Raw genomic sequence first — 9854 nt, forward strand, 5'->3', positions numbered from 1 at the left:
GAAACGCATCATCAAATAGTTCCAAATTAATATATATCACTTGAGCTCAAGTTAATAAATTGTGTAAATTAATCTGGAGCAATATGTAACCATAAAATCACTTTATTGTAGCCCAAACCTAAATACCGATAACCAAGTCATTTTGGTTCCTAAACCTAACCTTACCATGTGGTTTCTGGTGCATAAACTAAAGGCACCGTCTGTGTATCTCTGAGACGCCAGCAGGATGTGATAAATAGCAGTATTTGACACTGTGGGATGAGAACGGCCAGGACATTTACATTTATGTATAATGAATATATGACATATACAGTACCAGCTGTATTTGGTTATACACTAGTTTGTGCAAACCCTTTCTGGTTACTACTGAAATATGTTTTTGCGTTGCACTCTGAGATTACAACCAGTGATTTGCCTCATAGAAAACTCTACTTTGTATTTTCTTGTGATTTTGAGATGCGGCAAGTTGATTGTGAGGAGCATGATGAGGATGGCCGATGGCTAGTTTGACAACAATGGGCTCATCACAAGACTCGTGAAGTCATGAAGCACAGATAATGAATTGACCCAACACCATGAACAGACAAGTCATGTGAAATGTGACAAAAGAGATGTGACATTCATGACCTTTTAATGATGCTAACACCTTGTACTTTACTTTTTTTTAGCTAGGTCCTGTGTTATACATTATTTATGTTTTTATTGTTTTTATCTGGATTGTGCATGCTATTTTATCATGCTCTGTAAAGCATTCTGTAACTGTCCTTTGAAAACTGCTATAAAAAATAAAGTTTATTGTTTGAGAAAAGGTTTGAAACTAGGGGTGGGCGATGTAGCCCTAAAATAATATGATATTTCAGGGTATTTCTGCACTTACAATATTCTTGATGATATGACAAAACACTGCAAAATATTTTAATATTAATTTCAAGAACATAGAATTGCAAACGGAATAAGTGTTATATTTTTATATGACAGCATAAATGCAAAAGTTTGTCATTAAATATTCAGTAAAAACTAAACAAAAATGATCTCCCAGTTTTTTATTTGCAAACAACAACAGTAACTCAGAGTGAGATTCAGATGTTGTGTAAAACCCTTTCAGCCATGCTTGTCGTTACTGTGCATTAAGATGAGCATGTAATGACGTCATACCGTTACACTGCGTCAACACGCCATTATCACCATATGATTTTTTTTTTCTTTGTATTAGTGGTGATTACTGTATTATTGTACATGATATAATATGTCACACCCCTATTTAAAACCAACTTTTAAGAGCTTTAATGGTGGTACAACAACATTAAGCTTTTGTCAGCGCAAGATCTCAGAGTCATGGTGTCTTTATTGTCACATATCATCTTGTCTGTTAAGTATTTTCTCTCTTATTTTGCAATTTTCTGGTTCTATTTCCTATTTTATTTCTTACCTCTTGCGTCATTTCAAGTCACTTCATTTCCGGCCCCTCGTGTTTTCTCACCTTCTGTGATTAATGTTGACTCTGCCTTTTGGATTCTTCCCTGGACACGGTCGTCTGTGGTTTTTCTGAACTGTTTCCGAGTTGTGCTTTTGAGTCCTATACTTCCTGCCCTGTTACATGTATGTCTTACAGTATATCTTGACCTACTATAGAGTGTAACACATAAAAAACAAACACAAGTGAGCAGTAACCTATAATGCTATGACTTAAGGCATCAGTCAAGGTGAATTGCTACAATATCAGGAGCTCATTCTTGATGTGAGCCACTTCAATTTGCCACACTGGCTTGTGACAAGCCTTTTAGATCCCAGTTTTCAAGGAAATGCATCCACTTCCTCAGTTACAACCTCAGACTGTGCGCTGAATTGAACCTGAGTTATGAGTTGAGTTAATAGTTTTGAAGTGAAATCAGCTGTTTTTGTCAGTGCTACAAACAATTTTACTGTAATTACATTCAATCGTGTCTCACAGCCACTTGCAGAGAATAAGACAGCTGCACAAGTTTATGTCATGTGTCCCAAAAGCAAACAGACGATTCAAAAAAGAGGTTCCTGCACTGAAGGAAAAACACAGTTTTAACAACTTTTCCATCACAAACAGCTATTATTTAGTTCATCAATTTTTGTTATTGTATGACAGGAGAGAAATTTCAACTTTGAAAAGACACGTTTCAGATTTAACAATCACTTGCAGGCAGAAAGTCCGACTCCAAGGCAGAGCCACTCATTAGTGAACTCAATGAAGCCTGGAGCTTTGCTCAGTCCACTTCCTGTACACACAGGAAACAAAAAGGTGAGGATGAAGACCGCGAGGAAGATCATTTATAAATATTACAATTGGATCTGACTCAGATTTCAAGCTTTTTCTTGTTTGTAAAAAAATAAAATCCCATATTCCTCAAATTAAGTTATATGAAATTCAAAATAAACTGTGCGAAATCTTACCTTGTATTACATTGTGGAGGTTACAGTAGTTAGTGCCGTTATCAAACAGGCTGAACCAGAATGCAGAAACAGATGAACCCTGAACATCAACCAAATAAAATGTTAATTACATTTTGTGCTGAAATTTAAATAAAGGCTCATCTTTTAACCATCCTCTCTATTTCTTCTGAAATGTATTGATTAGTTGGAGAAACATGCAGCATCTCTTACTTCTACGTGGCAGCCCAGGCTCATAGTTGTGGGGATCATGGTGAAGTTAACGCTCTCGACCTGCCCAACTGCAGAAGTGTGGTTGGCTTGAATTTGAGTTGGAGACACTGAGTTGAGCTACCGTGGAAATGCAGAAAAGCAGTTTGTAAATCAGTTTTAACGACATGGTAGTCCTTTTGAGCAACTAAAGTAAATATATGTCAGCATAACAACTTTTCCAACCTTGTACGAGCCCATGGCTTTAATCTGACTCACAATGGCCACAGTAACTTGGTCACATGGGACTCCAATAGACCTGGGAACAGAAAGAGTGAAATGGATCTATCTATTATTATATACAGGTTTCAAAATATGAGTCAACTCTTACCAGATAATCCTGCAGAAGGCGTGTGTTGGTTCAGTTGGTTGGCCGCTTGTGATGATACACATTCCCGAAAAGAGAGCGCATGCCACAGCCACAGTCCTCAGAGCCATGATGAAGTTTGTGTCTTGCTCCTGAAGCAGGTCTGGGTGAATGTTTTCTTCAGTCGGAGTTTATATTGAACACTTTGTGAAAGGCAGCAACATGAGGACCACTGGCCTGTCATGTGGAGCCGTGATAAAATGATTTGTGTGACACTTGGTGTGAACTGCCTAGTATCTTTCATACCAAGCCGGGTCAGATTCTACTGTGTGGACTCAGCAGAGGTCTCCGCGATTAAGAAGCAAAACGATTTATTCCTTTCCTTTAAAAAAAAAAAAAAATATGACAACGGAACACGTTTTTATTTTGTTATTCATTTGTTTAGTGTAATTGTTTTCTCACTGGGTTGACATTTTGTAATCTGTTTGAACTTTTAAACATATTACAGCTATTATTGCTGCCTCTGCCACTAATAGATGATGACAATTAAAAAGTGCTATTGTTGTTACTTTATTGTGACAAATAACTCTTACTCAATGGATAATCTGGTGATTTTTTTTATTTTTTTTTATTGAATAATCAATTCCTTTTTGTGGCTAAATAATGTTGCAAAACACAGAAAAATTATCACATTTTCACTGCAGACCAAGGTCCTATAAGTCTTATTCAGAGCTACAAAATTATTTATATGGTTGCTCAGATTGAAGGGCATCTTATACCCAAGGTGATGTTTTCATAGATATTTTGATGTTTTTTACTGAACAGTCCAAAACTCAAAGATATTCGCCATACTAACAAAGAGGAATAATAAACCCGCAACTATTTGAAATACTGAAACCAGATCATATTGATCAAATTTGTTATCGGTGTACTGATGTGCAGTTGTTTTAATTTCTGTGTGACTGACTAATTGATGAATCAACCACAGGTTTCACCTCTAGTCAGTTTTTAATCGAGAGTAAGAATTGAAGTCTAGGCAGCTTCTTTTTTTTTCCTACATTTTAAGAATACTTTAATAGGAACAAAATACAAGATGCTCCACGCATATGTCTCTCAAACTGTTGGTTAGCACATCTCAATCAAACAGCTTTGCTGTATGCAGTTTTACTTTTTTTGACATTTTAATTCATTGCCTCCAAACCAAAACAAATGTTTTACATCACACATTAATATCCGTTTCCTTCAAAGCTTTTACCTCCCTGTACTTAAACAGCAAACCGTAGCTTGATATGTATGATGTTGTCGAATTGTGGACAACCCTGACACACACATGCTACATGGTTTGTCAAATAATGAGCCAGGCCACATCAGGCTGACCTTACTGAAGTCCTTGTGACTGAATGGAAGTAAATTCCTGCAGCCACATCTTCTGGGGAGCTTTTCCAGAAGAGTTGAGGACTGTTAGCAGATTATTAATGGCTGTGATTTTGAAAAGAGGTATTAAACAATCATACATGAGTGTAATATATATTGAGAAAGTGTATTGAGGAAGCTACAATAGTATCACTTTAAATGGTCCCACTCGCTGAAGAAATTAAACTTGAACTAAAGCTCAGAGTTAATCACATTTCCTGTGTCTCAGCATTAAAACACACGCCTCTGTTGAAACGCTGAAGTTAGTTTTGGGCAATTCATCACGGTTCATTGTTCCCATAATTCATTATCTCGCTGTTATTTCTTGACACAAACTTGCCCATTGATTTTCAAAGCCCGAGGCTCCATATCTAACCAGCCTGAAAATGAAGGATAGACCAGAAACAAGCAGAACACCACAGCTAACTGGCATTACTGGCATTTAAGTTGACTGAAAGCTCCCCGACCCCACCCAGGTAAGGATAACACTGTGTGAACCGTTTTTTTCTACTTTTAAGTAGTGGAAAGTAATGATGGGCAATACAAATATGTCCCTCTTCTCCGTCTGCAGGGGGCACCAGATCACAACAAGTGACAGGTTTCCTCCTCTACATGATGCCAGAAGCACAAAGAGGCAATGCCACTGAGAAAGTATTTTGTTCATTAATGACACTTTGGTTGAATTGTTTGACAAGAACAAGCAACATCAAGTTTGGGTTTTACATCTTGAGGTGAAACACAGTTGACAGAGCAGCATTTGTTTGTTTTTTTGCTGCCATCGTTGAGGGAAAACTAGTTCTCAAATTTATAAAGCTATTTTAAGGGATAATGTCAGGGTGGTTGAGCACCAGCTGAAGGTCAGTAGAAAGTGGTGTAGAGATATAAATAAATACAACTAACAGAGGTAAGTCTATACACCTGGGTCTTCAGATGCTTTTCAAAAGTGTTCACAGCAGAAGAGACTATAGTTGAAAGAAGTTTACTCTCACATCTGGACTGAGGCATTTTAGAGCATCTGGTTAATCCAGAAAGAATAAAATATAGCATGAAGAATCACCTATAAACTTTTAAACACAATAGGCCTGAGTACAGGTGGTGTTACTTTGTTCCACAGACCTTTCAAGCAGGTTCATTGTTTTTATCAGTGAGGCACCTTTTCAAATTAAAAGACAAATCCAATTAGTCAGTGCGTGTGGAAGTGACTTCACCTTCTACTTGTCAGGCAACAGTCGTGCATCATCTTGACATGTTCCCCAGTTGTAAAACACCGTACATTACAGTAAATTTGGCTGTGATCAAAGTTGAAAATATAAACGTGGTTTCCCTTTCTTACAAACCCTTTTATAAAAGTTAATTCTATTTTTTACTAAATACTTTCATGATGATTTAGACATCAATTAGAGCACTTTTTTAAATTTACATAAACTTGAAAGTTGTCCGAGTATCATTTACGCTGCTCATGATGTTGCCGTTTCTGTCAGTAGGTATTTGAGTGGCCATGGTCACTCATTCACAGATCAGAGGACCTCTGTTTGCAATATATCCAAGTGCTCTTTGTCCAAAGTAACCACATGAATGACAAATGATGTGCATGAAAATATTTATGTGTTAATGAACATCACAGTGCCTGATGGTCACTCACCGAACGTTGGCGATTATTGTGTGTGTGAACAGCACGAGACCATCATCAAGTCAGACAATAACCACAAGACAGAAGTCACACCAATCAATTTCATGCACATTTACAGGGCCTCATGACAGGCCTGACATTGTGTATAAATTGACTTGTAGTCGTTTCTCACTCACAGTCCACTGAGAGAAAACAGCTCTCACCACTGTTACTACACCACAGGAAGAAGAAATCTGCTTCACTTCACCATGACGACTCTGCTGCTGACCTCTGCTCTCTTTTGCAGGACTGTTTTCATCTGTAGCTGCTGCCTCTGTTCCTGTCCCTGTCCCTTACCATGCCTTCTGCAGAACACTCTGGTGAGTAAGAGCTGTTTTTTTCACTGTTTCACAAGATTTGAATTTGACTTGTTATTACACTGTATGTCATTAATACTGAAACACGTTTTCTTCTTTTATCCACGAATGAGTCCAAACTGAGCTCTCCTCTTGTTCGCAGGCTCTTTGCAACACCTTGTGCTGAAGTCAGCACCGCAATGGTGCAACAGATTCAAGCCTTCAGTCCTCAGTATATGGTAAGAGACACTCTTTTCAATGAAGGGAAGAACAGAAAAGTAATTGAATCTAATATCAGTGTAAATAAGGTCATATATTTAGCGTAATGTAACGTAATGGTTTCTGTTACAGCTTGTGTCGGCTGCAACTATCACAGCCAACCACACTTCCCTCGATGGCCTTCAGGCCGAGAACATCACCCTCACATTGAGCCTCACCCTTCTGATCGGAGGCTGCCGTGTCACTGTAAGTGTCAATAATGCTCTGCTTTTAACAGAGACATTGTTCATATACAGTTGTGTTTGATAAAAACCAGTTTGGAAAAAAATATAAGATATTTTTATTGCCAAAATCTATATATATTGTTGGCTTTTAATCTCTGTCCAAAAAACCTCAGAAATGTCCTTTTACTTTCATATGTATTGTTGCTTTATAGTAGTTCAACCTACCTTTTCTTTTCCTTCAGCTAATAGACTAAATTAAAGACCAAAAATTACTGACTTCCTTATTGACTTACTTCTTGACTTACTTCCCAGGGACAGTCCACTTCTCTTGGATTCACCAGGCTTCTTGATAATGGCCTCAATTACTGCAACCTCTACAACCTGGTCAAAGGTGAGAGAACAAGCCAGAATAAACATACACCATTTATTTATAAGGCATCAATGTGGAATGACCTAATTTTGTCTCTCATTGTTTTGATTCTAGCGAGTGGACTCACCTCCACACCAGACTTCATGGAGATGACCAACGAATGGGCCTGCCTGGGATTCGGCCTGGCCACCTGTAAAGCATAACAAGATTCAGAACGGAAATTGTTTGATTGGAAACCATGAATTAGATTTAATAGAATAACTTCTAGCATATAAACTGAGAAAAATGACAAATTATAAGTTGCAATTTCTCAATTTTCTGTCTAGGTGTCTTTTTTTCCCAGTAGAATAGACTGTCACTCTCCTCCTCCGATCTTCACAACATGTAGTAATAACGGGTTTTCATTGCTATCAAATAATGGCATGTATTTGTTTTACTTTAGTTTGAAACACAGTTTCCCCAGGGAAATTATTAATAAAAAAAATAATAAATCAAATAAAAAGCTGTAAACGTGCTCTCTTTATGTGTGTATTTAAAAAAAAAAAAAAAAATTAACCACAGTTTGAATGGTCATTAAGACCGCACCAGTTATTTTTTGTGATCTTCACCAATTAAATTAAAACTAACTGAACAATAGTGCAAAGTTTTTTTTGTTTTGTTTTGTTTTATATTTAAACAAACAAGAAAAACAGACAACGGTGTTGTTGTTGTTGTTGTGTGATGGATTTTGCCAGAGGTGAGTTATTGTACAGTCTTATTGCAGTGGGCAGGAATGATCTCCTGTATCGGTCCTTGTGACAGCGGAGCTGGATGAGTCTTTTGGAGAAAGTGCTCCTCTGTCCCTGCAGCAGGTGGTGGAGAGGGTGGTCAGGATTATCCAATATGGATAATAGTTTCCTCAGCGTCCTCCTCTCCACCACCTTTTCCAGGCTGTCCAGATTGCAGCCGATGATGGAGCCGGCCTTCTTAACCAGTTTGTTAAGTCTGTTGGTGACGCCAGCCCCAATGCTGCTCCCCCAGCAGACCACAGCGAAGTACAATGCACAATCTTGCAGAAGGCATGCATTGGTTTATCTTGTGCACCACTCGTGATGATGCACATTCCCAAGACGAGAGCGCATGCCACAACCGAAGTCCTCAGAGCCATGATGAAGTTTGTTTCTTGTTCCAGAGGCAGAACTGAGTCAACGTGTTGGACAGATGGGGTTTATATACAACACTACAGGAAGAGGTGCTGCCGAGAGGCCGTTGGCTTGTCATGTGGCGCCGCGGTGAAGTGATTTGTGTAACACTTCACAAGACCTGCATGGCATCTTTCACACCAGTAGAGTGTGACTGAAGGAAAACAATGGATTTTTACACTTTATAAAATGTATGACCACCAAACCATGCGGTTATTAAAAACATACATATTTTCTGTTGTTATTTTTGGTTGTTTTTTTTCTGTCATTATTCTCCAGGTGAATAAAGATTTCTTAAGATTGTGCATCTTTTAGACCTGTTAAACATGTATGCTGCATGATTTACATTGTTGTGCATCCCTTCTTGCGTACATGATTTTGGCCCTTAAAAAATAAGTTGTAAACTTTGATGAACAAACCAATTTATGAAAGGAATAACGTTCAAAAAAACACACTCATACCTGCAGCTGGGCACTGGCACTTAGGAAAGCCAAATTTACTCGATAATTGTTGATAAAAGTGATGATAAAAAGTGACTACTGCAGGCCATGATCTGATAACAAGCAAACACAAAGTACACACAAAACAAATTTACAAAATATTATGATGATAAGAGCATCGATCACTAACATAGTTAGTATTCATAGGCAAAGCAAGGACTTCAAATTATCAAACTAATTATTAATATTATGGAACCTGGCCAACATGCTGAGGTGCCGTTGTGTGTACAGATGCGTTATAATTTGTGTCGGCCCCACCAGCTGCTATCGATCAGTTACAGTATTTTTTTGGTATAAGTACACTCACAAACATTTCCAAATAAGCAACACCACACAATATTTTGTTTTCTTATATCACATACTTTACTAAGGACAGTTTGTTTTCTAATTTGGTCACACACATTTTAGTTAACATTCTGTCTTGTGTTTCTTTAATTTGAAATAATAATTACCTTTTTGTTATCTCGTCAAGCGCCTCACAGTCAAAGGAACCTGATTGGTGGGAAAGGTTGCCCCTTAAACTGGAAAACAGGAAGTGGACGAGGCCAACATTGGAAAGAGAGAAAGGAGACACTGGTGCAACATCTTCTTTTAGAATTTTATTCTGTTCTTTGCAATTATGTTAAGGATAGTAATTAGCTGTATTATTATTTGAGCAAATACCCTCACACAGTCTGTCTTGGCCTTTCTGTAAATACATGCACCTCCCTTGTGTGTCATTTGGAAGGTCAGCTCTGTTTACTTATCCTTAAAGTTTATTTTATGTAAATCTCTATTTCCAGAGAATCAATAATGATGTTCTGTCTCCATGCAGTCTGTTCCTCTGATAGTTTGGTTGGTGTACCATATAAAACACCAACTCGGCTGTTCACTTTATTTTGAGCTCAAAGCCGTTAGAATTTGGCCAGAAAGATCAGTTGAATAACTAAGAGTAAACAGCATGACTGTGTGACTGTGTGTGTGACTTTGTGTGTGAATCTGAACACATGTGCCTCCAAGGTTTAT

This window comes from Brachyistius frenatus, unplaced genomic scaffold, assembly GCF_029030835.1.
Source record: "Brachyistius frenatus isolate BFR_SWC_R1_liver_20210118 unplaced genomic scaffold, ASM2903083v1 Contig_12, whole genome shotgun sequence".
Taxonomy (NCBI): Eukaryota; Metazoa; Chordata; class Actinopteri; family Embiotocidae; genus Brachyistius; species Brachyistius frenatus.